Raw genomic sequence first — 27523 nt, 5'->3', positions numbered from 1 at the left:
AAACAAAACAATAGCACCCTTCCCCCTAGTATTCTTTATTAATTTGGCCTCCAATCCAGATTAAACAGGAAACAATAATGGGCTAAGAGGTCCCACACAACTGTCATAAGAAAACAAAATTTTCACTGCTATTCTCCTCTGTTGACACAGCAACCAAGAACCACCATGATGTCTTAACAAAAGACCTACTGTTAAGTAGCTCTCAGTTCAAAAATATCTTGAATGGCAAACCTTCTGACTGCAAATGGGGCCTCACATGCTCAAATGCTCTTCCATACCCCTTGAACAGGCTTCTCCTTTATGGTTTCTATGTGCCAGAAAGATGCTCTCTTCATTTTGCATATTTGATTACTTCTGAAATAGCCCTTACACTGTGGAGATCGAAGTCTAAATTCTGTTTTTCTTTCCCTTGCAGATTTCACCTTCAAGGCCCTTAGGAAGGACAATGGTAAGGACAGGAGTGCCAGCTTGGTCCCACGACCGTGGGCGCCCAGGGCTGTGAGTGCCATGCAGCATACATGGCTCTGGCACCGAAATCTGTGGGTACCCAGCCCCTTCCTGTGGGTTCTTGGGCACCCAGGGCCCCAGGGAACTGGCACCTATGGGCAAGGACAATAATAAAAAAGCTAAAGGTACCCCTGCCCGTACGGGCCAGTCGTGTCCGACTCTAGGGTTGCGCACTCATCTCGCTCAAGAGGCTGGGAGCCAGCGCCGTCCGAAGACACTTCCGGGTCACGTGGCCAGCGTGACGAAGCTGCAGCTGGCGAGCCAGCACCAGCGCCGCACACGGAAATGCCGTTTACCTTCCCGCTATAAAGTGGTACCTATTTATCTACTTGCACTTAGGGGTGCTTTCGAACTGCTAGGTTGGCAGGAGCAAGGACTGAGCAACAGGAGCTCACCCCACCACGGGGATTTGAACCGCCGACCTTGCGATCAGCAAGTCCTAGGCACTGAGGTTTTACCCACAGTGCCACCCGCGTCCCTAGGACAATAATTATGACCCAACTATAGGCTCATTTATAAGTAGTACAGTATTTAGCTCCTTGCTGCCTTGCAGGACATCTTTTTTTAAAAAAAATAATTTTTATTAAATTATCCATTTTAACAATCCAATCAAATCACATTAAATATTCCAAATTATACAAATACATATCATATAGTCCAAATTATAAATTTATATTGGGACTTCCCATGTTTCAAGTTCGGTGGGGCTCTGATCATCTTATATCTCTCTCTTTTTAAAAAAAACAATATTTATTAATTTTAAAGCTTACAAAAAAGAAAAGGAAGAAAGAAGACAAAAGTGAAAAAAGAACAAAAAAGAGAAAAAAGCAATACAATACATAAACAATACAAAACACAACCTTAACAAATTAAACTAACACAAGCGGGGGGGGGGGAGACACTATATTTTGAAAAAAATAAATGAACGAATTCCTATGCCCCACAAATAACCCAGAGATGAATTTTAAATAAAAGGACACATTCTACTCGTGTAAAAACACGCTGATTGCCGGACTGTCCGCAGGCCGGATTGAGAAGGCGATTGGGCCGCATCCGGCCCCCGGGCCTTAGGTTTCCTACCCATGATTTAAGCTGACAGTGCAAAGGTAGCTAGTTGCCTAACCTGGAGTCAAGGATTTTTTCTGTTGAACCCAAATTGACTTGGGGGGGGGTGTGGTTGTTGTTGTTGCCTTCCTCACTGCTTTTCTTGTGAGTTGCTGCACCTTGCCTTGTAACTCAGAAGGAGTTCAAATGGGGGTGTTTCAGGGGCTAGCTACTAGAACGTCATGGTCATCCTGGTTTCATAAAGTAGAAAATGCTTAAACACACATAAGGCTGCCTTGCCTTTGCTCCCAGGGTTTTGAGGCCAGTCTCTAATCTTAGTTTGGGATGAAGTAGAAATCAGTGGAACTTCAGCTACATGCACACCTTGACCCCCCCCCCCGAATCCTGGGAATTGTCTTTTTTAAAAGGTGCTGGGAATTGTAGCTGTGAGATGCACAACAATTAAACGTTCCGATTACTTCTAAACTGGCATCTATACCTATAAACTAGCTTATGCACACTTTGTACAAATCTGTATGTCCTATTTTGCCCTCCTTTTTGGCCATACATCAGTGACCACCACCACCACCACCCCTTCATGAAGAATACAAACAGTACTGCAAATAGCCTTGCAGCATTAGAAGAATTCCAGCAATCCACAACTGGGTAGTTCAGGACCAAATGTCACAAGACAGGGAGCAAGCTTTTTGAGTTTTTCAAAAAAAATCATCAGGCTGCATGCATTCAGCAGAACATGTGACATTATTATTTTTTGAACTGCCAAGTTCAAAGTCTTTCTATCAATTTACAAAGCCCAGGAGAACTTAGATCAAGCATACCTTATAGGGCTGCCTGAACCCTTATATCCCAGCTCAGCTAACAAGAACATCTGCTGGAATGTCACTGGTTGCCCCCTTGCCCTGCCCAGTTGGTGATGTTCATTTGCCATCAACTAAGGTTACCAGACGCGGGTGGGACGTGGGTGGCGCTGTGGGTTAAACCACAGAGCCTAGGACTTGCCGATCAGAAGGTCGGCGGTTTGAATCCCTGTGAAGAGGGACGTGGGTGGTGCTGTGGGTTAAACCACAGAGCCTAGGACTTGCCGATCAGAAGGTTGGTGGTTCAAATCCCTGTGACGGGGTGAGCTCCCATTGCTCGGTCCCTGCTCCTGCCCACCTAGCAGTTCGAAAGCACCTCAAAGTGCAAGTAGATAAATAGGTACCGCTCTGGCGGGAAGGTAAACAGCATTTCCGTGTGCTGCTCTGGTTTGCCAGAAGTGGCTTAGTCATGCTGGCCACATGACCTGGAAGCTGTACGGGCAATAAAGCGAGATGAGCGCTGCAACCCCAGAGTCAGCCATGACTGAATCTAATGGTCAGGGGCCCCTTTACCTTTATTTTTATGAAGCTGCAGTATACAAATAGGTTTATAAACAAATACATGTTATAAACATGTGGCAAGAACTAAAGGTGTTCGCATCTAAATCCCAAATACGCATTTCCCAACATAGCAGTTTCTGCTACCTGAAGGCACAAGCTTCATACCCCTTAATACTGAGGTCCAGCTCTGAGAGCCTTCTGGTGGTTCCTTCCCTGTGAGAAGTGAGGTTGCAGGGAACCAGGCAGAGGGCCTTCTGGGTGGTGGCACCCTCCCTGTGGAACACCCTTCCATCAGATGTCAAGGAAATAAACAACTATCTGACTTTTAGAAGACATCTGAAGGCAGCCCTGTACAGGGAAATTTTTAATGTTTAATGTTTGATCATGTTTTTAATATTCTGTTGGGAGCCACCCAGAGTCGCTAGGGAAACCCAGCCAGATGGGTGGGGTATAAATAAATCTTCTTCTTCTTCTTCTTCTTCTTCTTCTTATTGTTATTGTTATTGTTATTGTTATTGTTATTGTTATTGTTATTGTTATTGTTATTGTTATTGTTATTGTTATTGTTATTGTTATTATTGCAGAGTTTGCCTTGCCATGAATTCTAAAACTAATAAAAGCTGCCCATTCCTTTGCTCAACTGTGGCTGGCTAGCAAAGTTTCCAGCACATCCTGTCCCCCTCCCCCGCCAGGTAATCTCCCATTCCTTCCACCAAGATTAACTCTGACAAAATCCATAAGCTTTCTCCTTTGAGCATCAGCTCTATTTTCCTCTGTCTACAAGTCTTTACACAACACAAAGGGACCCGCATATTTCTACTGTTAAGCTTAAAAGAAGGGAGCTTAGTGAGGCTATTCAAGGTGCCAGAGTCCTTTTTGTCTCCATTCAGGGGTTGTGATGCCTCTGCATTAAAGACACTTAATCAGCAGCCAGGATCTTTCAGCGTAAGAGTCTCTTTGAACGCCTAGTTTCCATTCTACCCTTCTGTCTCTCTTTTTCTCCACTTATAATATTTTTGGGGTTGCTTAAAGAGGAACCGGGACGCAGGTGGCGCTGTGGGTTAAAGCCTCAGCGCCTAGGACTTGCCGATCGAAAGGTCGGCGGTTCGAATCCCTGCGGCGGGGTGCGCTCCCGCTGCTCGGTCCCAGCGCCTGCCAACCTAGCAGTTCGAAAGCACCTCCGGGTGCAAGTAGATAAATAGGGACCGCTTACCAGCGGGAAGGTAAACGGCGTTTCCGTGTGCGGCTCTGGCTCGCCAGAGCAGCGATGTCACGCTGGCCACGTGACCCAGAAGTGTCTCCGGACAGCGCTGGCCCCTGGCCTCTTAAGTGAGATGGGCGCACAACCCCAGAGTCTGTCAAGACTGGCCCGTACGGGCAGGGGTACCTTTACCTTTACCTTAAAGAGGAACACCTATTGATACCTGGAGACTGGGGGCTTCCCAAGCACAAGTATGAGTGAATCCACCTCCTGGGAGAATACTACAAATGCTATAACTCTGAACCAGGGCCTTTTTACACTTTAAAAAGGTAAAGGTAAAGGACCTTTGTATGGAATGTATGGAAGTTAGAGCTGGACCATCAAGAAGGCTGATCGCCAAAGAATTGATGCTTTTGAATTCTGGTGCTGGAGGAGACTCTAGAGAGTCCCATGGACTGCAAGAAGATCAAACCTATCCATTCTTAAGGAAATCAGCCCTGAGTGCTCACTGGAAGGACAGATCCTGAAGCTGAGGTTCCAAGACTTTGGCCACCTCATTAGAAGAGAAGACTCCCTGGAAAAGACCCTGATGTTGGAAAAGATGGAGGGCACAAGGAGAAGAGGACGACAGAGGACAAGATGGTTGGATAGTGTTCTTGAAGCTACCAGCATGCGTTTGACCAAACTACGGGAGGCAGTGGAAGACAGGAGTGCCTGGCGTGCTCTGGTCCATGGGGTCATGAAGAGTCGGACATGACTAAACGACTAAACAACAACAACAAAGGACCCCTGACAGTTAAGTCCAGTTGCAGATGACTCTGGGGTTGCGGCGCTGATCTTGCTTTACAGGCCAAGGGAGCCGGCATTTGTCCACAGACAGTTTTTCCAGGTCATGTGGCCAGCATGACTAAGCCACTTCTGGCGCGATGGAACACTGAAACCAGAGCAGCGCATGGAAATGCCATTTACCTTGCTGCCGCAGCAGTACCTATTTATCTGCTTGCACTTTTTGGTGTTCTTTGGAACTGCTAGGTTGACAGGAGCTGAGACTGAGCAACGGGAGCTCACCCCGTCACGGGGATTCGAACCGCCAACCTTCTGATCGGCAAGCCCAAGAGTCTCAGTTGTTTAGACCACAGCGCTATCCGCGTCCCCTTTTTACACTTTAGGTGGAGGCAAAGTTGCATACACTCAACAGCCAAATGCACCTGTATTGTCCCCAGCTGAAATTTCAGGGTATCTCCAGAGGTTATCTGGAGATGCAGAACAGAAGCATGGTCCTTATTTTTCAGGAAGGACTTCAGCCGCCGCACCAATAAAAGGTATGCTTGGTTACAGCCACCACTTAGGTGAATAGATTGCATCGAGAGCATTCTCAGTCTGTGGCGCCAACAGATAATTTAGGAGACAGGAGATATGCTGGGAGGCATACCTACTGCCTCTCTGGGTGGTGGACCACCAACCCAAACATTATCCATCTTGCCCTGATATGAATGGTCTTTCCTTCACTTTTAAAGCCCTTAACAACCTCAGCTCTGTGTACCTGAAGGAGCATATATCACCCCATCATTCAATTCAGACACTGAGGTCCAGGTCCGAGGGCCTTCTGGCAGTTCCCTCATTGCAATAAGTGGAGTTCCAGGGAACCAGGCAAAGGGCCTTCTCAGTAATTATTATTTATTTATTTATTTATTTATTTATTTATTTATACCCTGCCCATCTGGCTGAGTTTCCCCAGCCACTCTGGGCGGCTCCCAATCAAGTGTTAAAAACAGTACAGTACAGCGTTACATACTAAAAACTTCCCTGAACAGGGCTGCCTTAAGATGTCTTCTGAATGTCAGATAGCAGTTTATCTCTTTGACATCTGATGGGAGGGCATTCCACAGGGCGGGCGCCACTACCGAGAAGGCCCTATTTCTGGTTCCCTGTAGCCTCACTTCTCGTAATGAGGGAACCGCCAGAAGGCCCTCGGCACTGGATCTCAGTGTCCGGGCTGAACGACCGAGGCCGTGAGTAGTGGTGTCCACCCTGTTGAATGCCACCGCCCTGTCAGATGACAAGGAAATAAACAACTATTTGACATTCAGAAGACATCTGAAGGCCAGCCCTGTATAAAAGGTGAAGGGACCGCTGACCGTTAGGTCCAGTCATGGCCAACTCTGGGGTTGCGGCGCTCATCTCACTTTATTGGCCGAGGGAGCCGGCATACAGCTTCCCTGTCATGTGGCCAGCATGACTAAACCGCTTCTGGCAAACCAGAGCAGCGCACGGAAGCGTCGTTTACCTTCCCACTGGAGCGGTACCTATTTATCTACTTGCACTTTGACGTGCTTTCAAACTGCTAGGTTGGCCGGAGCAGGGACTGAGCAACGGGAGCTCACCCCGTCGCGGGGATTCGAACCGCCGACCTTCTGATCGGCAAGTCCTAGGCTCTGTGGTTTAACCCACAGCGCTACCCGCATCCCTCAGCCCTGTATAGGGAAGTCTTTAATGTTTGATATTTTGTGTTTTTAATATTCTTAATGCCCCGCCCAAAGTGGCTGGGGCATGAAGATCATCATCATCATCATATCACTACATTCAGATATTTGGTTCACCTAGATCCAGTGAAACAGAGAAGAAAGGGATAGATAAAGCGAGCAATATGTTTTCCAATTGCCTCATTCAGATTTGCCAAAATCAGAATCGGCCACCCCATTGTGCCCTTCAAAACCATGTTCACAAAACCGTGCTGGTGCAACTTGTGAGCCATGGGGAGGGGATCTTTCAACTGCATGACATGCCATTATACAGTGGTACCTCAGGTTAAGTACTTAATTCGTTCTGGTGGTCCGTTCTTAACCTGAAATTGTTCTTAACCTGAAGCACCACTTTAGCTAATGGGGCCTCCTGCTGCTGCCGCGCCACCGGAGCACGATTTCTGTTCTCATCCTGAAGCAAAGTTCTTAACCTGAAGCACTATTTCTGGGTTAGCAGAGTCTGTAACCTGAAGTGTATGTAACCTGAGGTACCACTGTATGTCTTTTTAAAAATGACTGGCAAGGAGGAATGTGAGCTCTGTTATGCCACCATCTTCACCCGCTGTGATGCATCACAAATAGATGCAAGAAAGGGGGGCTTTTCAGAACATTTTGAAAGGGTCAACATTTCCCTGGTAGGTCCGTCTCCTTATTTATTTTTGTGCGAGAACCCCATGGCTTATCATTAGTGTCTGGCTCAGTGCGCTTGTGCCTATTTCATTTAAGTTACTTTCCCCAGATGTTGAGATCTGCCTCAGCTGCATTGGGAGCTGTGCAACCACATTCTCACAAGTTGCCTCACCATCTGGCCTCCCTCTAAGCCACATCTGTGTGCTGTGCTACTTTTGCCAGATAGGGCTGACTATGTATAATGTATATATTATTTGCAGGAGCTATGAATGCCTTAATTCAGTACTTACTCAAGCAAAGGCTGGCTGGTGTGGGCCCACAACTGTACTTAAGGTAGCAGTTGGCCTAATGTTTACAATAATAATAAACATTAGCTTTTACACATTGCTCCAGAGCTTTCGGAGTGCTTTGCATCCTTCGCTTTGGAAAGCCTTACCCCAGCCCTGTGCAATCAGTATTATTGTCCCCCATGTTGCAGCTTGAGTGCTGGGGCTGAGAAATCATGGTTCCCAATGGCCATATGAAACCCAGGCCTATACCGGTATTTAAAAAAATGTGTTTATTAGATTTTGCAGAATGTATAAAATATACCGATAAAACAACAACAACAACATACGTGGGAAGGACAAGACCATGAATCAATCAAAGGAACGCCAGTCAGAAATGAAAATAAAAATAAAAGAGATCATTGTTGTTGTTGTTTTGGGGGGGGTTGGGGGGGAAATAAAGATTTATTAAAGCAGAAAACACCATGGTGACTTTTCCCATTAGAAGCAGTATCTTTGAAAAAAGTAAATATGAGGATAAGTTGGTAGACATATAGAGAGCTGTTAACAGAAACTGACAACAAATTAAAATTCAAAGACTTTGAAGAAGTAAGAGAGATGGTAATAGATGATAAAAAGAAAGGATTTTGTTATAAAGTGTCAAGATTTCAGAGAGAAATAGAAGAAGGTAGTACAAAACTGCTGACAAAAATGAAAAAAGAGATAATTGTTTAGTCTGTTCTGTGCGTCAGCATATTCAATATAGGTAAAGGTAAAGGTACCCCTGCCTGTATGGGCCAGTCTTGACAGACTCTAGGGTTGTGCGCCCATCTCACTCAAGAGGCCGGAGGCCAGCGCTGTCCGGAGACACTTCTGGGTCACGTGGCCAGCGTGACAAAGCTGCATCTGGTGAGCCAGTGCAGCACACGGAAACGCCGTTTACCTTCCCGCCAGTAAGCGGTCCCTATTTATCTACTTGCACCCAGAGGTGCTTTCGAACTGCTAGGTTGGCAGGCGCTGGGACCGAGCAACGGGAGCACACCCTGCCGCGGGGATTCGAACCGCGACCTTTCGATCGGCAAGCTCTAGGCGCTGAGTCTTTTACTCACAACGCCACCCGCGTCCCATATTCAATATAGTTCTCCATAATTTTCCATTGATACCTACACGTATTTACAGGAGTAAAGTCTCTCTGATCTTCACTGCATTCAAAGCACGTGGCTTTCCCTCAAAGAATTCTGGCAACTCTAGTCTTTCTCCCCCCTACATAGTTGCAATTCACAGCACCTTTAGCAAACTACAGTTCCCAGAATTATTTGAGGGAGAGTCATGTTCGCTTTACATGTACTTTAAGCATAGGCATAGGAGCCCACTCCTAGGGGCTGAGGGGACTTTGCCCCCCAATAAAATATTTGAGAGGGTTAGGGCCCCCAAAAGTTGATGGATGCAGTGCCATTCAAATGGTATGTGTGTCCTGTGCCACGGGATTGATTATGCAAGGTGGGGCTTATCTGGGACCCACCCCTATTCTGTTCAAGTTGGCACCCCTGAACATAGGGTCTGTATGCAGCCCAAACCAATGAGATTAGAAGGGTGAGCTTTCGAACTCATAGCCTTAGCTGGTGCAGAGGGTCTGTCAGGCAGCAAACGGGATCTAGACACATCAACAACAAAAAAGTGATTCAGTTACACGCATTGTAAACTTCATGCACGGAAATCCTGTTGGCGAAAGAAGGGACTCTACAGTGTCATCTGGTGTCACGGGGTTTTAACGCATATAAAGCGCTTTATCTTTGCAAATGTAGCTGATTTCCCAGTGGGAACTGCAGTGGAATCTTACAGTGGAGCGTTCCTGTTCCATCCAGCTGCCAACGATGTCTTCCAAATATCCTACTCCATTTCCCTTCCGACCTGGTTCTTCATTTCCTCTTCCACACAGTCACGAAGCACTTCATGGCCACTAGGCACACTCAGTCCCCGCTGGGGTTGTTTTGAGAGTTTCCTCCCTCCCCTTTAGTGTTGTCGCCCCCCTGCCGCCACTCGCAAAGATATCTCTCTCTTGAGTGTCAAGAGAGTGTGTTATGATGGTTGTGTTAGCAATCGCATTCACACCTGAATGTTGGAAAGAGTGGGAATGATCCTGTCTTGACCAGTAGGTGGTTATTGATGAGACACGTTATGTCTCAGTCCTGTAAAACAGGAATACAATTCTTTCAATCAGGCTATGTACATATGATCGGGTTAAAACAGAACGAGGTTGTCATTCTGTTTTAACCCCTCTGCCACACTATGTTTCAAGTCTCATTTAAACATTGTTTTATGCGTCCAAGAGAGATATTCAGATATTCATTTAAGAAAACATCAGAAGATTTTCTATTGGGAATAGTACCAGGAAGTCTAAAGGAAGAAGACAAGACATTATATTTATGCGCAATATTAGCCACAAGGCTATTGATTGCGAAAAATTGGAAACATTTCAAATCTCATTTAAACATTGTTGTATGCATCCAAGAGAGGGTGTGGAAGTCTTCATTTTATGTGCAGGTAAAAGGTAAAGGACCCCTGGACGGTTAAGTCCAGTCAAAGGCGACTATGGGGTTGCGGCGCTCATCTCGCTTTCAGGCCGAGGCAGCCAGCGTTTCTCCACAGACAGCTTTCTGGGTCATGTGGCCAGCATGACTAAACCGCTTTTGGCACAATGGGACACCGTGACAGAAACCAGAGCACACGGAAACGCCGTTTACCTTCCCGCCACAGCGGTACCTATTTATCTACTTGCACTGGTGTGCTTTTGAACTGCTATGTTGGCAGGAGCTGGAACAGAGCAATGGAAGCTCACTCCGTCACAGGGATTTGAACCGCCGACCTTCTGATCGGCAAGCCCAAGAGGTTCAGTGGTTTAGACCACAGTGCCACCCGCGTCCTATTTCATGTGCATTACCTGTTTAGTTTCCCTGCTTCTAGACCACCACTAACAACACCTATTCACAAGGCTGTTGTCTGTGCATGCACAACGGCTATGTCATATGTTAGGGTTGCCATATGTCTGGAACCTCCCAGACACAGCCAGTATTCAGCCCTCTAATTAATAATAATAATAATAATAATAATAATAATAATAATAATAACAGTTTATTATTTATGCCCCACCCATCTGGCTGGGTTTCCCTGGCCAATCTGGGAGGCACCCAACAGAATTAAAAGCACAATAAAACATCAAACATTAAAAACTTCCCTAAACAAGGCTGTCTTCAGATGTCTTCTAAAAGTCAGATAGTTGTTTATTTCCTTGACATCTAATGGGAGGGCGTTCCACAAGGAGGGTGCCACTACCGAGAAGGCCCTCTGTCTGGTTCCCTGTACCCTCACTTCCCGCAGTGAGTGAACTGCCACAAGGCCCTTGGAGCTGGACCTCCGTGTCTGGGCGGAACGATGGGAGTGGAGACGCTCCTTCAGGTATACTGGGCTGAGGCCATTTAGGGCCTTAAAGGTCAGCACCAACACTTTGAATTGTGCTCGGAAACGTACAGGGAGCCAATGTAGGTCTTTCAGGACTGGTGTTATGTGGTCTCGGCGTCCACTCCCAGTCACAGTCTAGCTGCCACATTCTGGATTAGTTGCAGTTTCCAGGTTGCCTTCTTAAACAGAGTCCGGGTGGAAATCGCTGAAATGTCCAGGAAAATCTGGACGTGTGGCTGCCCATATTGTTAGTGTACTTTGGCACACACACAGAAAAACCCCTTTGCCCCGAAAAGCTCAATATGTACAAACCTCACAGCTCAATGGCAAAGTGAATGTCACTTAAGTTTTCCATTTGAATGGAAGCTGGTTTGAGGGGAAACACATCAAACAGCAAGGGTTCCCAAGAAACTCCAGGACAGTGGTGGGCTGTGCGTATACACACAGCATCAAAGAAAAGTGTTGGGAGCGCATTGGATGCAGAGTAAATGGCGCTGTGTACAAAGCCTTAATGTCAGCAAAAAATAAATAAAAAAGGGGGAGAGACGTACGCCTATATTCATTACTCCCCATTTAAAAGCCATCTCTGGAGAATTACAGAGCTGGTGTAGTTAAGGGTGGGAGGATAAGGGCTGGTTAAATACTGGCTGGCTGGCTGGCTGTTATTGTTTTTAATTCTATGTACAGAACAGACTGCAAATATCCATTACCTGTGTTTGGCCCTAAGGTAGCTTTCTGAAGTGACCTGTAATGTTGTATTGGAGGGATGGAGGGAGGGCAAGCAATTACCAGTAAAACAACTGGTATTTAGCCCATGGATCCAAAGGGGCCATCAAAATGAGGACAAGAGGAGCAGAGTGGCTCCAAGGGTAAAGTCTCCCTCCTAATTGCTGGATATTCCTGACATGAGATAGAAGTTCTATGTAATTCTAGTTCTACTCACTAGTTATGGTAAATGGGAGCAGGGTAAGGAGAGGACTCTGTCAGCACTGGGAAATTATAACTGAATCACAAATTGGAAATTAAAATAAGGCTGAAGTCCTAAGCATGCTTACTTGAGAGTTAACTCCATCAAGACGAACAGGACAGAAGCATGTTTAAGATGGGAGTGTTGATGTGAACTACAGTGGTACCTTTGTTCTCAGATGCCTTGGTTCCCAAATACCAAAAACCCAGAAGTAAGTGTTCCGGTCTTCAAACATTTTTGGGAAGCCAAACGTCCGATGCGGTTGTCAGCTATTGTTTCCGGGGCGCCTGCACCAATCAGAAGCTGAGCCTTGGTTTTCAAACATTTTGAAAGTAAAACGGACTTACGGAACAGATTAAATTTGGCGCTTTTGTTTTTCCTATTTTTTTTTGGCGATTTAAAAAAAAAGACGTTTTTCGGTTAATTTGTTGTTGTGACTGTGTAGAACCCAGTTCAGCTACTGATTGATTGATTGTGTGACTGCGGAAATGGGTAAAAGCCCCCCATCCAAACAATGACTACCATCAGCGCAGAAAATTTTTATTTTTATCATCTACAATACTGTCTTATTTATTTTATAGTACATTACATTGATTATTGCTTTCATTTTATGGATCAATGGCCTTGTTGATAGTAAAATTCATGTTAAATTGCTGTTTTCGGGGTTGTTTTTAAAAGTCTGGAACGGATTAACCCATTTTGCATTACTTTCTGTGGGAAATTGCGCCGTGGTTTTGGAACGCTTTGGTTTTGGAACGGACTTCCGGAACTGATTAAGTTTGAGAACCAAGGAACCACTGTATATTGTTCGTTTTTCTTTCAAATATCCAACACGAGTGGCAAAGACCTCTCTGGGCAACCTTTTGGTGGGGTGGCATGGCATTTTAACTTTATTCAGTAAGGTAGTTTCTACACCCCTACCCTTCTCTACCCATTATCCAAACAAGCAAGAGGTGTTATCAGAGTTCAATGAGGTATTCCACCTAGATCAAAACACTCGAAGAGGGTAACCAGTAAGGGATATGGCTTAGGGAGAGTCCAGGGCCGGATTTAGGTTTGATGAGGCCCTAAGCTACTGAAGGTAATGGGGCCCTTCATATGTCCAGCTGTCCTTTGTCAACAACAAATTGTCCCTGTTTTTTGTGTTGAATATATGCTATATGGTAATTTATGGACCTAATAGGTATCTAAAGCCATTTGAACATAGCAAAATATGCAGAATGTAGGCACCCTAGATACAGAAATGAGCAAACCAGTGATATTTTAGGGAGAAGGCTAGCAGGCGGGGCCCATTATTTACATCATAGGAGCCTACATAACACAAAACACTGTTGCTGTATGTAGGTTTTATTTTATTTGTTTTTTATCTTATATTTTGGAAATGTACATCCAGGTGTTTTTCCCCTTTATTTTTTTGGGGGGGCCCTCAAGAACGTGGGTCCCTAAGCTATAGCTTGTTTAGCTTATACATAAATCTGGCACTGGGAGAGTCCCAAGGCTAGTTAGAGAGGCCATCCCTGACATAATATGTTTGGCCCACCTCCAGAAATGCACTTCCCCCCTTCTGTCTCTTCCCCCCAAATATTTTTACTGGTGCTGCCTCTGCACGGATTTTCCCACGATCCTTTGCAATGCACTTTCTCAACAAGCAAAGATGACGTCTTCTTTTTTATCCCTTTCTCTGGGATGGCTCCTATCTACTACCTGAGTGCAGGCAGGAATTTAGCAGCTGAAGAATTTCTGCCTCTCACACATACCTGTCAAAGGTACGGAAAGCCCAGCCTGGGAAAATAAAAGTGGCTAACCTACAAACGAGTGAGGCAATTTCTGGCTCCAGGTCCTTTGTGAAAACCAGTTCTCGACGCATCTATTACTCAGGAGAAGGTAAATGATCTCATTAGAATGAAAAGACTGTAATCAAGCTAATTATTAAAAAGGTTGCAAGAACCAACGTGTAAGATTCCCAAGGTTACACCCAGCCCATGTACGGTATCAATAATTTGAAGGCATGTTCTCAAAATGCAAAGGCGTCGCTGCAGCCTTGTATTTGAGAAGAGGGAGTATGGAGATTAGATTCTTGTTTTAAAGAAAAACACTGTTGTTTTTTCAGTAGTCTAGCCCAGCACCGAAATTGACCCTGGTTTGGTTTCAAGGTACAGTTTAGCAGTATACTGGGGGGGGGGGACCCTCATTATATCACAGCCTTAGGAATAAGGTTTTCATATATTTGGGTTGTATCCAACTAAGCCATACTCTGAGTAGACCCATTAAAATAAAAGGGCATGACTAACTTGTCCACTGATTTCAATCTGTCTTATCTCAGTTGGATATATAACCTAATTCATTATGGGGTTGGTGTAATTTTGTATCTGTTACTGCTTAGAGCTGAAAATCTAGTCCTAAAACATTTCAAAAATGTGTTCCAGCAAGATATTATAGAAAGATGAAGCCAAATTCTTATTGTTTTGGAGTTCATATGAGTTTTTGTTTTACTTGAGTGTGCCAATTTACATGAAAAGTGTATGCATTTGCACTAGAATATGCTAAGAGTTCTTGTCTTTTGTTTGGAATGCAAAGTCATTCTATGCAATGTCAGTATCTAAAGGTAGGTCCCAAGATTATGTCTTATTCCAGAATATCACCATTGGGTGGCCCTTGTTTGGGATGGATGGTCCTGGCTGCCAAATATTCTTCCTAATTCCACATGAGTTCCTTGATAACCTGGAGAACTTTGACCTTGAACCAGCTGCCATAAAATGAGCACATGTTCTGCTGAAAATCCATTCATATTATTATTTTCATTTTTTGCCTTGGTTTGGAAAAAGGTATCCAACAGTATTACTGACGAGAATGCTGTCCAGGTGGAAAAGAGGGCGGGACTCCTGCACCTTTAAATTTTTTTGTCAAATGATCCTCAAGTACTGCTGCTGGACGATTAAAGGATATAGCGCTTGAAACTGATTCAGAAACTATTATATATTTGTGAACAGCAAAAATAGGAATTGCAAGATCATGGAAGAAAACCAAAGCACTATTCATTCTAGACTGGTTAAAAAAAAAATGGAACATTGTTGTACTGTATTAGTGAAGGACACATATTATAAAAGAGAACAGAATCAGCAAGTTTACAGATTTATAGAGAGATGGTCTTTATCATAGCATAGAATGATAAATATCTAAAGAATAGATTTCCATATAATTTGTTTGCACTCTTATAAAATGACATAATAAGATGTTACTTTTGACATATAATCTTTTGTTTTCTCTCCTTTCCCTCCCTCTTTCGAAATGCATTATGTTGCAAATGAGCAACTGACTGAAATAATCATTATTTCACCAAAACGGTGGCACAGAAAACAATTTCAGCGAGGTTAGTTTGGCGCAAGAATTTGCACCAGCTGAAATTCCGTCTCCCTCCTACAGGAAATCTTTATCGTTTTGAACCTGAGTCACATCAGAACAACAAAGAAATAAAATAGTAATAATTAAAGCAAAATGAAATGTTTGCAATAAGATCTAGCTGTGCCGGTATTCCGTTGTCTTCCACCACCACCCATTTAGATGTGTTTTATATCCCCTCTCTCAAGGATTGGCAAAAATGTGTAACTAAATATATGCACAGCCTAAAACCTGTCCCTTCTGAAGTATGATTAGCTGTAACCAAGGGAAATGGACCAGGTTCTTTTCCATATTTATTTTGTGCACTTGACCTGTAAAACCCCCTAAAGCTGGTAAGACTGTAGAAATAAAAGTCTATTGGTTTGCCGACAAAAGGGTATTGTTATTTCAACTCAAGCTGTGTTGTTGGGCTTTTTAAAAATACACCTTTCCCCGAGATTCCAGCTGTCTTGGGTTGTTAAAAGTGTGTGTGTGTGTGTGTTTTAAAGAAACCTTTATGCTATTGTATAAAGTACAAACTTGGGAAAGTTTTCTAGGTCACCCATTTGACTTCAGCCTGGACTACAAAAGACTTTGAAAAGAAGCATGTGACTCTCAGGGTGAACTTGAAGCTAAAATGCTCCTGGGGACGGGGGGTGTGTGTGATGCTGAAAGGAAGCTCTCCTCATGATTTCAAGCAAGAGCTATTTTAAAATAGAAAGGGCCACGCAAGAGGTGACAGCGGGAGTACCCAAACTTGTAGAATCGTGTCTCTGCCTCGCTCGTAAATAAAGTGGAGCAAGGCTCGGATTTCAGCATCAAAAGTGTCGTGTGGGTCAAAGTCAGCAGAGGATTCCCACTGGGACTCTTGGGGTGGTAGGCAAGAAGCCCCAAGGAAGTGTCAGGGAGAGCCAACTAACTCCAGTTTAGTCCCCAACCTTTCCCCCACTGAGTTCTACAAGGGCAAAACAGAGACTAAGTCGGAAGGAAGCTGACAGGCAAAGCCCCACATGGACTGCTGGTAGCAAGCTCCATTTTCTCTCCTGTGGAGTAAACAAAGCTGGGAGGAAGGTATCTAGGATGTTGAACGATGTGTGGGGCAGTTCAGCCGCCCTCAATAGCACGCCTCTTTTTAAAATCCAATCCCCAGCTCTCTGCTTCATGCATGAATAGGAGAGGCCAGTGGGTCAACAAACATGGCTTCCTCAGCCATGTCTGGTTTGACCCAGAGGCAGCTCAGAATACCATGAAGCATTTGATCTCCCAGTGAGGGAATCCTTCTGACTTGCTGCAAGAAGCAACCCCGTAGCGCGAGGAGGTAAATTAGGCATAAGAGTCATGGCCGCGGTAAAGTCGACACTGAGGACAATGTGGAAAGGACAGCACTGCATACCTGGCTTTCCAACCCCACACATTATTGCCTGTTAACAGTGGCGTAGCGTGGGGGGTGCAGGGGGGGCCGGCCGCACCGGGCGCAACATCTGGGGGTTAGGGTTAGGGATAGGGTTAGGGGGCGCAAATCCAGGGTTAGGGGTCGCAAATTACTTGCCTTGCCCCGGGTGCTGACAAGTCACGCTACGCCACTGCCTGTTAAGGAGGGAGGGCGAGGCGGCAGGCAGCTCAGCACAGTGCAAGAACAGCAGTAGAGCCAATTTGATGCTTCTGCAGTACACGAGAACAGGAAAGGGAAAGACCTGCCAAAAAAGCTGAAAAACATCTTCATGTATGCGACAACGGCCGTGAGAGTTTTAGTAGCACAAGGATGGAAGACTGAGGAAACCCCAACCAAAGAATCATGGCAAGAAAAATTGATGGACTATGCAGAACTGGCAAAACTGACATACAAGCTACAGGACAAGGATAACTGTGACTTTAAAGATGAATGGGAACCCTTTACAAAATATTTGAAGATGCAACAAAGCGAACTGGACTCCTTGGCTGGTTTTGAATAAACATTCACAAATCTTTTATTGATAATAATCAGCTAAATAGTTTGAGGATCTATACAACTGTGTAACATGCAGAAAACAGCATTTTTAGAGAAATCAAAGACTGGAACTGAGGGAAGTCGGGGGGGGTTCTGTGGGGGGAGGGAGGGGAGAAAGGAAAAATGGGGGGGAATAAGGATGATATGTTTCTGGATAATATGTTTTGTTTTAATTTTGAATAAAAAAGTTATTATTATTTTTTTAAAAAAAACAGAACTTGGCGCCCTGGTGCCCCGTGCCACTAGCCTCTATCGGTAAGACGCCCCTGCCAGTTATGATCAAACTTTTGAGGACGTCGCTAACTGGGACACAGTTTTTGATGCCGCAAAGAAGTGGGTGGAGGGAACCCGATTCCCCACATACCACTTTGCCCAGGTGCTGAAAATTATGTGTTGGATGTGAGCATGGTTTATACCTATCTTGCGCCTTTTGTGTACATCTAGAACAGAGAGCCCAGCTCCGATCCTGTTTGGCTCTGGATGGGTGTAACTTGCCTAACCCCTTAATCTGATCTTGGATACTAAATGGGAGAACTAATACTGCAGCCACAGCCCTCTGGAGGCTGAGGCCTATTGCAGGAGAAGGGTGGTGAGTAACCAACACATACTGGACAGTTTGCAGGGTTGGGAGGTGTATATTGGTCAGGATACCCTCCCAGTGTGGAAAGCAAAAGCTGTTTAAAGTCCCTAGGATGTGAAGCTTACATAAAGAGTGCCTTATCTCCATACATGCCCCTTTGGGCTGTTTCGACCTATAGAGCGTGCACTTACACAATGCCACATAACGTCTGTTCTGCCTTTATGAGTCAATCCTTTATTCTTTTATTTATATGATTCCTTACTCACACTTCCGCAGAAGGTCCTGAGGCACGTTTCAACAATATAATATCCAGTTATAAAAACAGATGAAAAAACGGTTACACTGGAACCTTGGTTGTCGAACTCTTCGGAAGCCAAACACTTCAGAACCCGAACGCCAACAACCCAGAAGCAAACGCTTCCGTTTTCAAACATGCCTCAGTTGTTGAACGTTTCAGAAGTCGGACGGTCTTCTGGAACAAGTTGTGTTCGGCAACCGAGGTTCTGCTGTGCAATGATTTAAACACACACACACAAACGTAAAAATACTCCAAACAGAACAGAACACTATGAACCAGTGCTTTTTTTTCCTTTAAAAAAATGTTTAGGGGTACTCTCATTTTCACTCAAGAAAACCATTTTATAGTTCAAATCGGAGAAACTAAATACAGGATATGGACAAAAGTACAAAGATTCACAAAATGTTTAGGGGTATGTGTACCCCTGCTTCCCCCCAGAAAAAAGCACTTCTATAAATGCAGAAAAACAGGTTGGGTCCCAGGAAACAAAATATTTTAACTTAAGGTTACCAGTCGTCCCCTTTTCCCAGGGACAGTCCCCGGATTTACAAATCAGTCCCCATACAAAATCCATTGAAATTGAAAAGTGTCCCCGGATTCATTGGAAAAAATCTGTAACCTCAACTGTCAAAGGCCACAGTAGGAAAGTTCATTGGCACTATATGGCAAAAGCTGTAGAAGAACGACGATAGACCCTGGGGGTGGGGAGCATCCAATCAGTGGGCCAGATTTGGCTTGGCACGGGTCCCAATTTGGGCCACAAAGGCATTTTCCCTAAGCCACGACCAGTTACCCCACAACTAACATCACATCCCAGGTGCTTGGGAACCTCTGGACTTTTGACAGCTAGGTGGGTCAAACATATGCCAATCATCTGTCACTGTGATGAAGTTGGTCAACAGGGTGGGGTTCAGGTAAGGATCTGTCCCAAGAGGCCAAAAAGGTTCCACACCCCTGCCCTGTGCTAGATACACCTTTGTGAAGAAGGAGTTCCCCAGTTTAGGACCTGCCACAAAGAAAGTCCTTTTCCAAGTCACCTTTCCCCACATTGCTGAGAGAGATGGAACTACAGAGTACTCTGCATATATTAGCTTCCAAGAAGGTTGGTAGGGATGCTGATGGTCTTTCAGATATTTGGAGTCGCACCCTCACAATATCCTTTTAGACACCTGCTGAACACATTTGTTCAGGCACTTTCATTTATACCCAGAAATATGAATTACTTACCGATGTTTGTTTCAAAAGATTTTATTTCATCTTTATGGTTTCGATGTATTTTGGTGTTTTCACAATTGATTTGTGACTTTTAGCTGCCATTTTATTTTTGGTTTCGTTCAGACACCACCTGGAGAACTCTTTGATCAAGCGCTTTTAAAGTCTTCTAAATAAATATATAACTGCAGGTGGCCAGAGCAGAGGGAGTCCAAAGGGTTCTTCGGAGCACCACAGATGGTTCTGAGAACCTGAGAAAAAGAAGGCCGGAGAAATAGTGTGTTATGTACTGAAGTTCTCACCCTGGGCCAGCAGGGGGATACTGTAGATAGTTTTCACTCAGGTCCACATATGCAAATAAGGGATTGAAAGTGACATTCAGTGATTGGATAGTTACAGAAAATGGTTATTGTTGCGTTCTAGTGGAGCTCTATATAAGCAGGCGGGCTGAACCCTTCAGTTAAGTTCTGTTCTGGCCTGTGAATAAACAAGAGCTGTTTGAAGAATCGCTCTGTCGTCTGATATGTTCACCCACAACTTAACATAGAGAGTGTTGCTCAGCTGCCTCTTTCTATGCCCAATGGAAATTAGGGTCTCTCCCCCCCTCACATGAGAATGTCCAGAGTTTGGCACCTACTCATTTTCAACATGATGAACGGGGCCTATTCTGCAATGGCTCCCCGTTTGTGGCATGCTCTCCCCAGGATGGTTTGCCTGGCGCCTTCATTATACACCTTTACGCACCAGGCAAAAACGTTCCTGTTTAAGAAGGCCTTTGGCTGATTGACATCCAATGCCCTTTTAAAATGTATTGGGGGGTGTCATTGGGTTGTTTTTGTTTTTATTATGTGTTTTGTGTTTTTATATTTTGATTTTGTGTTGATCTGTGGGCATAGGGCACTATACCAATTTAATAAATAACTACAACAACATTGCAACCTGTTTGTTCACCTGCCTCTCTCACTCTGGCCCGGAGGTGATGAAAAATCGTACAACATCGGAACACAAGGAGGAGGTGAAAGACAAAAGCTGCGAGCACCTGCCATTTGCAGCAACCTTCTCACAATCTTAAGGTAAAAAAAGGTAAAGGACCCCTGGACGGTTAAGTCCAGTCAAAGGCAACTATGGGGTTGCGGCGCTCATCTTGCTTTCAGGCCGAGGGAGCTGGCGTTTGTCCACAGGCAGCTTTTCCGGGTCATGTGGCCAGCATAACTAAACCGCTTCTGGCACACAGGACCCCGTGACGGAAACCAGAGCGTGCATGGAAACGCCGTTTACCTTCCCACCGCAGCAGTACCTATTTGAGGTGGGTGGCGCTGTGGTCTAAACCACGTAGCCTCTTGGGCTTACAGTCTTACCACACCGCTAGAAGAATGTACATAGACTCAGCAAGCCATCCATCTTGGCAGAACAGATCACTCCGAGAAGCCTTATCGGTGCAGCCCATCTCTGCACACAACCGCCAGCTGCTGCTCAAATCGGTCCAGTGATTCTGTATGATGCTTCTTCCAGATAGGAGCACCAACTATGCCGGAAAGCAAAGTATATTAGTATCCTGCTTGAAAGATGCTAACATTTTGCCACCTGTTTTCTGTTTGTTGTTGTTGTTGTTGTTGTTTAGTCGTTTAGTTGTGTCCAACTCTTTGTGACCCCATGGACCAGAGCACTCCAGGCACTCCTGTCTTCCACTGCCTCCCACAGTTTGGTCAAACTCATGCTGGTAGCTTCGAGAACACTGTCTAACCATCTTGTCCTCTGTCATCCCCTTCTCCTTGTGCCCTCCATCTTTCCCAACATCAGGGTCTTTTCCAGGGAGTCTTCTCTTCTCATGAAGTGGCCAAAGTATTGGAGTCTCAGCTTCAGGATCTGTCCTTCCAGTGAGCACTCAGGGCTGATTTCTTTAAGAATGGAGAGGTAGAGTGTTTTTCTCCTCTTTCTTATCTTTCATACAGCAGTTGCATGAGATTACTACCCGGCAAAGGCTTATTATTCAAATAAAAGCCTATATAGCACCTGCCGTATACAGTTACCCCAACAGATAATGGAGGGGGACGACGACGACGACCCATATCTTGTATGTTTTTAAACTATGTGTACTAAATCTAGCCATGTAGGCAAGATATAACTGCTTACACTCCTTTAGTCAGCGAGATCTAGTCACATCCTCAAGGTCTCTTAGGCATGGGTTTGCTAAAACCAAGCACACTTTCATCCTTCCTTATCTTCACATTCCTGAAGATTAAGAAGTATTATTATTATTGCTACCGTTATATTTCTCTTTGCAGCAGCAAGGTTAAGAGCTGACTAGGAATGTGATCCCAGGGGATGGGTGGGAAAATATGGCTTGAATTAAAGGGAGCTGGAGGGGGTCTAGCTTTCTTAGCCATTTGGGCAGCCCCTCTAGCTACTATGTTTAGAAGCCTAGAGTGTCGAGCTTGATTTGGGTTAAACTAGAAGGCAGGGGTTGTGGGTTTAATTAAGAGCCCCCTTACGTCTTGCCCCATAACTCAAAACACTGGAGTGAGGGTGGAGAGCAAGCTATGAAACTACAGTCGTATCTTGGATCCCAAACACTGTGCAAGTCAAACTTTTTGGCTTCCGAATGCCGCAAACCCGGAAGTGAGCGTTCCGGTTTGGGAACGTTCTCTGGAACCCGTACATCCGATGCGACTTCTGATTGGTTGCAGGAGCTTCCTGCAGCCAATCGGAAGCCGTGCCTTGGTTTCTGAATGTTTTGGAAGTCAAACGGACTTCCGGAACAGATTCCATTCGACTTCCGAGGTACCACTGTATATGTGAACAACGCAGAAGAGATGTCTTTCTGAATAAACCCTATCAAAACACCTGTGATCATGGGAACCATTCAACGCGAGTTAAGGGATAAAAGTGCCATGCAAATGATGAACAGTAAAGTTTTTCCCTTCAACTGGTTAATAGTGTTTCAAAAACGAAAGTAATGAATAATGTGTGGTCGAAATCAAGCTCAGAGCGTTTTAATAATATGCATAGCTGAACCTGTTTTCCTTTTTTGACCTACTGAGAATGGAGCCTTTATGAAAGGAGACGGGTTTCTCACCTGTTCTTATCTCTTGTTGTTGTTCTTGGTGGTTCTGAGTCATGTTATGGCCATCTTCTGTGAGTCCTGGAGGACCTGCTCCCTGCCTGGCATACCTTTTCCACCTGGCTTCGGAGGGAAGCGCCTTGACTGACTCGAACCCAAAACAGGAGGCTGCTTGGGAGGCCAGAGACCATCTTGGTTGTGAGTCCTGGAGGACCTACTCCCTGTCCTACAGGCGATTTTCACCTGACCTGGGAAAACAGGACCTGACTGACTCCAGCTACAAAAGCTGAGGCCGCTGAGGAAGCAAGAGGTCATCTTTGCTGTAAGTCCTGGGGGAACTATTCCCTGTCTTGCAGGCTTTCCCCAGCTGGCCCTGACTGACTCCAGCTACAAAAGCTGAGGCCGCTGAGGAAGCAAGAGGTCATCTTTGCTGTAAGTCCTGGGGGAACTATTCCCTGTCTTGCAGGCTTTCCCCAGCTGGCCCTGACTGACTCCAGCTACAAAAGCTGAGGCCGCTGAGGAAGCAAGAGGTCATCTTTGCTGTAAGTCCTGGGGGAACTATTCCCTGTCTTGCAGGCTTTCCCCAGCTGGCCCTGACTGACTCCAGCTACAAAAGCTGAGGCAGCCGAACACACTCTTGGGTTGGGGTATTTTTTAGAAGGTTCTGTTGCTGTTATTATTGCCCTAGTATGTTTTAAATTGTTTTCAACTGCTTTTCAACTTGTTTTTAAATTTGGGGGTTTTGTTGTTTTTTTAAATTGAGGGATAAAAGATATGCTTGAGAAGAGAGCTGGGGAAAGCAGGGCTGATCACAATTGCAGTGGCTCTGGACAATAGGAGGCATGGGGGTCGGCCGAGTAAGGGGCATACGGCACAGGCAGTTTGTGACTGCCATGTGCCACCCCCTCCTCCTGGAAATTGCAGTTGTCCTATCAGCGACTGCTGTTACTGAATGCTAGGGTCAGCTCCCAGTAAGACCTCCTTCATGCACGATCTGATTATGCATGAGAAGGCTGATCTGGTATCACTGAGATCTGGGTGGTGAGCAGGGTGGGGTTGGTCTCACCCAGCTGTGACCACCTTTGCACTCGGTGCAGCATCAGGGTAGACTTGAAGGTTAGGGAGAGAAAGTTGCTATAGAGATTCCCTCTCTCTCTCTCGGCTCTCTGTCCAGTTAATGGGGGATCTAGTGTGTGTGTTCCTGGCATTGGGCAAATTAGAGATTCTGCTTGTTTGCTGCCTGCCTTGTTGCCCAGCAGCTTCGCTGCCTGAGCTGACAGAGGTTGTCTCAGAAGCAGTGTTGAAGACTCCCAGACTGCTGGCTCAGGGGGATTTCAACATCCATGCCAAGGTGACTGGCTCTGGGTGCCTCAGGACTTCATGGCTGCCATGGCGACCATGGAGCTGTCACAACATGTCACTGGCCCAATGGCTCAAACAAGAGTGGAGGAAAACTCCAGTCAAATGCAATCAGATACTGGCAAAGGCTCATCATCAAGTCTACCTAGGGAAGTGAAGGCAATGAAGAAGTTATACAGTGGTACCTCGGGTTAAGTACTTAATTCGTTCTGGAGGTCTGTTCTAAACCTGAAGCACCACTTTAGCTAATGGGGCGTCCTGCTGCCACTGCGCCACCAGAGCACGATTTCTGTTCTCATACTGAAGCAAAGTTCTTAACCCAAGGTACTATTTCTGGGTTAGCAGAGTCTGTAACCTGAAGCGTATGTAACCTGAGGTACCACTGTACTTTGCTGATTCCATTGCATCCTCATTGGGCCATCCAGCAGAGCTTTTCTGGGCAGTACGGCCCTTACAGTCTGGCCTGAAGGAGGTGGCAGAATGGACGAGAGCGCACTGTGATTTGTTTGCAAAGCATTTTGAGGATAAAATTGCGTACACACCCACCCCCCCACAATCCATCAATCTAGCTCAGGCTTCCTCAAACTCGGCCCTCCAGATATTTTTTTGGCCTACAACTCCCATGATCCCTAGCTAGCAGGACCAGTGGTCAGGGATGATGGGAATTGTAGTCTCAAAACATCTGGAGGGCCGAGTTTGAGGAAGCCTGATCTAGCTACTACACGATGGGCAAAAAAAATAAATGCTGCATTGCAAAGGGTTGGACTAGATTGCCCTCTTGGTACAATTCTAATGCATTTCTGATTTTAGTGTGCTATACACACATGCATATGGCCAGTGCTTTTTTTTCTTTAAAAATGTGTTTTCTAAAAAAACAGCGTGACAGAAATTGAGGCCACCATTGGGGGTAGCAACAGAACTGATGATTCACCGTGCTGGAGAAGAAACTAAAAAAACTAAAAAATTTAAAATGATTCACCAAATGTGTACCCCCCATTTAAAAAGCACTGCATGTGGCAGAAGCCCACCAACTATGGGAAAATTACTTCATTTCCCCAGGATGCACCCCCATCCCCACAAACCACATGATAAGGAGAGTAGGAAACTCTTTTCAAAGCAGGAGGGGGAATAAGAAGGAAATATGCATGAAGGATTCCCCCCCCCCGAATAATATTTATTATTTTCAGTAGATAAACATAATAAAAAAGAAGAGATTAACAATAATAAAGACAAACAAAAAAATAGGAAAAAAAGAGAAAAAAGATACATACAACATATTACCACTTAATTAATTAAAATTAAGTACCATCCATCTGCATAAACATAGTATTTGACTTCCTCTAATCTCTTCCATCCGAATTTCTTAGTAATTATATGTAGCAGTTTCCAATATCAATGTTTCAAAAGACCATATCACAGTCCTAATCATATTACATAGCTTTCCTTATCGTACATTTTCTTATTTATAAATTTAATTCCATTTTAATCCTAGGCCTAATTGTTTCTTTCAAGTGGTTACATATCTTTAATATTACAATATTTATTCAAATAGTCTTTAAATTTCTTCCAATCTTCTTGGTGTTCCTCTTCTTTCTGGTCGCGGATTCTCCCGGCGGGGTCAGCCCGTTCCATAAACTCCATCATCTTCATCTGCCATTCTTCTACCGCTGGTAATTCTATGCATGAAGGATTTTTGGATGAAAGAACATGGGCAGCTTCAGGAGTCGTTGCGGCCTACATAAAATGAGATCGGGGGTCACATAGGGCCACCAGGCTGCAGGTTGCCCACCTGTGCTGTCAATTGTCAGAATAAGCATAATCCCATCCTATATATATCTTATGCGTACTGTGCTTCTGTGTTTTTGTAGTTCAGAGCATGAATAGTTTTTTCCAGTCAGACTGATTCATACATTTGTGAATGCTCAGTCCGTGAATCAGTCTGACAGAGTATCTGGATTTCCAGCGTTGCAGAATTGATCTTTTAAAACTTAATGCCAATAGCAACCTATAAACATCATTTTAGGCCCACTAAAGACTCAGTGAACGTCTCGCTTTATTGCCCGTTTTGAGCAGGAGAAAACTGGGTAGGGTGGAAGCAGACCACCATATATGACAGGGCAGGGGACAGAAGTTGCTCATGTCTTTCAGATAAAGTCAGGATTCTCACCCATTTTGCTAATTATATTTCTCTTTATTTACATAATCGCACACAGAGAACCGCTAGTGGTAATATTACTCCACACATTAAACAGGAATATAAATGGTAGTGCTCTTCTGAATGTGACATAAGAGTGTCAAAGAGCATTCCCACCCCTTAATAAACTTAAGGGCCCATCTCCACTTGCCCACAAAATCCATATGTTATGTAACCAATAATTTGTCCCCCGGCAGTCCACACCTCAGCAGGTTATATTCAGATGCGATTCTAATCCGGAGTTACCATTCTCCTCATTTTGCACCATTTGCTTTTTTTGAACTCCACATCAAAAAAGAAAAGAAAAAAAAAAGATAAAGCTGGTGGGAGCACTTTTAAAGCACAGTGGATGTTCTTTTCAGATTCTACAAGGCTAGGGGGGACTCTGGATTTAGCAGGGAGAAAGTCTGGAACAGAGGCTGTTTCTGGGGACGAGGGTGGGAGACTAAAGGAAGCACAAGGGGTGCATATTATTCCACATTAAGACGAGGTGTGGATGGGCCCCAATAACTCTTTTAAATCTCTTCACTGAGTGGCAGAGCTTGCACAGTGTCTTGAATTTCTCTATGCACTGCTGGCAGACCCTCCAGGTGTCCCACGGAAGCCAAACTGATTTCTGATTTGATCCCAGAACATCCCGCTTTTCCTTAAGACATCTGTATTTTCACCTGCGAAATGTTGGAGATGGACTTATGTGGCCCCCAAGCCAACCTTTAGAAGACATCTCAAGGCAGCCCTGTTTAAGTAAGGGTTTTTTTTTAATGTTTAACGTTTTATTGGTTTGTTTACGTTGGGAGCTGCCCAGAGTGGCTGGAGCAACCCAGTCAGATGGGCGGGGTATAAATAATAAAACGATGTTGATGATGAAATGGGACGTTCCTCTTTTCCTTGGAGGGTTACGAAGGAAGCACAATGTTGTGCACGTTATTCCACATTAAACCAAGATGTGAACCTTTTAAAATCTCTTCGCAGAGTGGCAGAGCTTGCATAGATAGTATATTGAATTTTTCTATGTGCTTAAGCGTCTTTGGCTCTTTTTCGGGAGTGAAAGAACTGCGGGGACGGGGAGAAGGAAGAAATGGGAAGTGATTTAATTCCCAAGGACAGAACTCTGGATCTTGGCCGCAGGGTCTTCACTGGCCCGGGCCTTAATCTCTTCCCTCTCCCGCCCTGAGTAAGCACCAAGTTCCCCACTATGATTTATAGGTGGTACATGACCCCAGTCAAGCTTGCTAAAATTTATCACCTGCCTGATAACAAATGCTGGAAATGTAAAGAGACTGAGGGTACATTCTTTCGCCTCTGGTGGACATGCCCAAAGATTAAGGCTTTCTGGGAGATGATATATAATGAACTGAAAAAGGTATTTAAATATACCTTACTTAAGAAACCAGAGGCCTTTCTCCTGGGCATAGTCGGCCAATTGGTGTTAAAGAAAGATAGAACGTTTTTTATGTACGCAACAACAGCAGCAAGGAT

At 44.8% G+C, this 27523-nt stretch overlaps 1 protein-coding gene and 1 long non-coding RNA gene across 4 annotated transcripts in view; one reads left to right on the top strand and one right to left on the bottom strand.

Annotated features, from left to right (window-relative positions):
• The window catches only part of LOC307220709, a 73409-nt gene that overhangs the window by 44680 nt on the left and 1206 nt on the right, over positions 1-27523 (bottom strand). The window contains exon 2 of one of the 2 annotated variants that reach the window (XR_013841057.1): positions 19451-19681. The exons of the other annotated variant lie outside the window; for it this stretch is intronic. This is a non-coding gene — a long non-coding RNA (uncharacterized lncRNA). Of the gene's footprint in view, positions 1-19450; positions 19682-27523 lie in introns of those variants that run through there. 2 annotated transcript variants of the gene reach the window in all.
• The window catches only part of SLC39A10 (solute carrier family 39 member 10), a 57981-nt gene continuing 52944 nt past the window's right edge, over positions 22487-27523 (top strand). Inside the window, exon 1 of one of the 2 annotated variants that reach the window (XM_079977661.1) lies at positions 22487-22813. The gene's annotated coding sequence lies outside the window, so the exon portion shown is untranslated. Of the gene's footprint in view, positions 22814-23008; positions 23034-27523 lie in introns of those variants that run through there. The other variant, XM_079977663.1, reaches the window with a different exon arrangement.

The sequence above is a fragment of the Podarcis cretensis genome, assembly GCF_951804945.1.
Source record: "Podarcis cretensis genome assembly, chromosome: 1".
Classification (NCBI taxonomy): Eukaryota; Metazoa; Chordata; class Lepidosauria; order Squamata; family Lacertidae; genus Podarcis; species Podarcis cretensis.
This window is presented reverse-complemented; position numbering and strand designations above follow the sequence as displayed.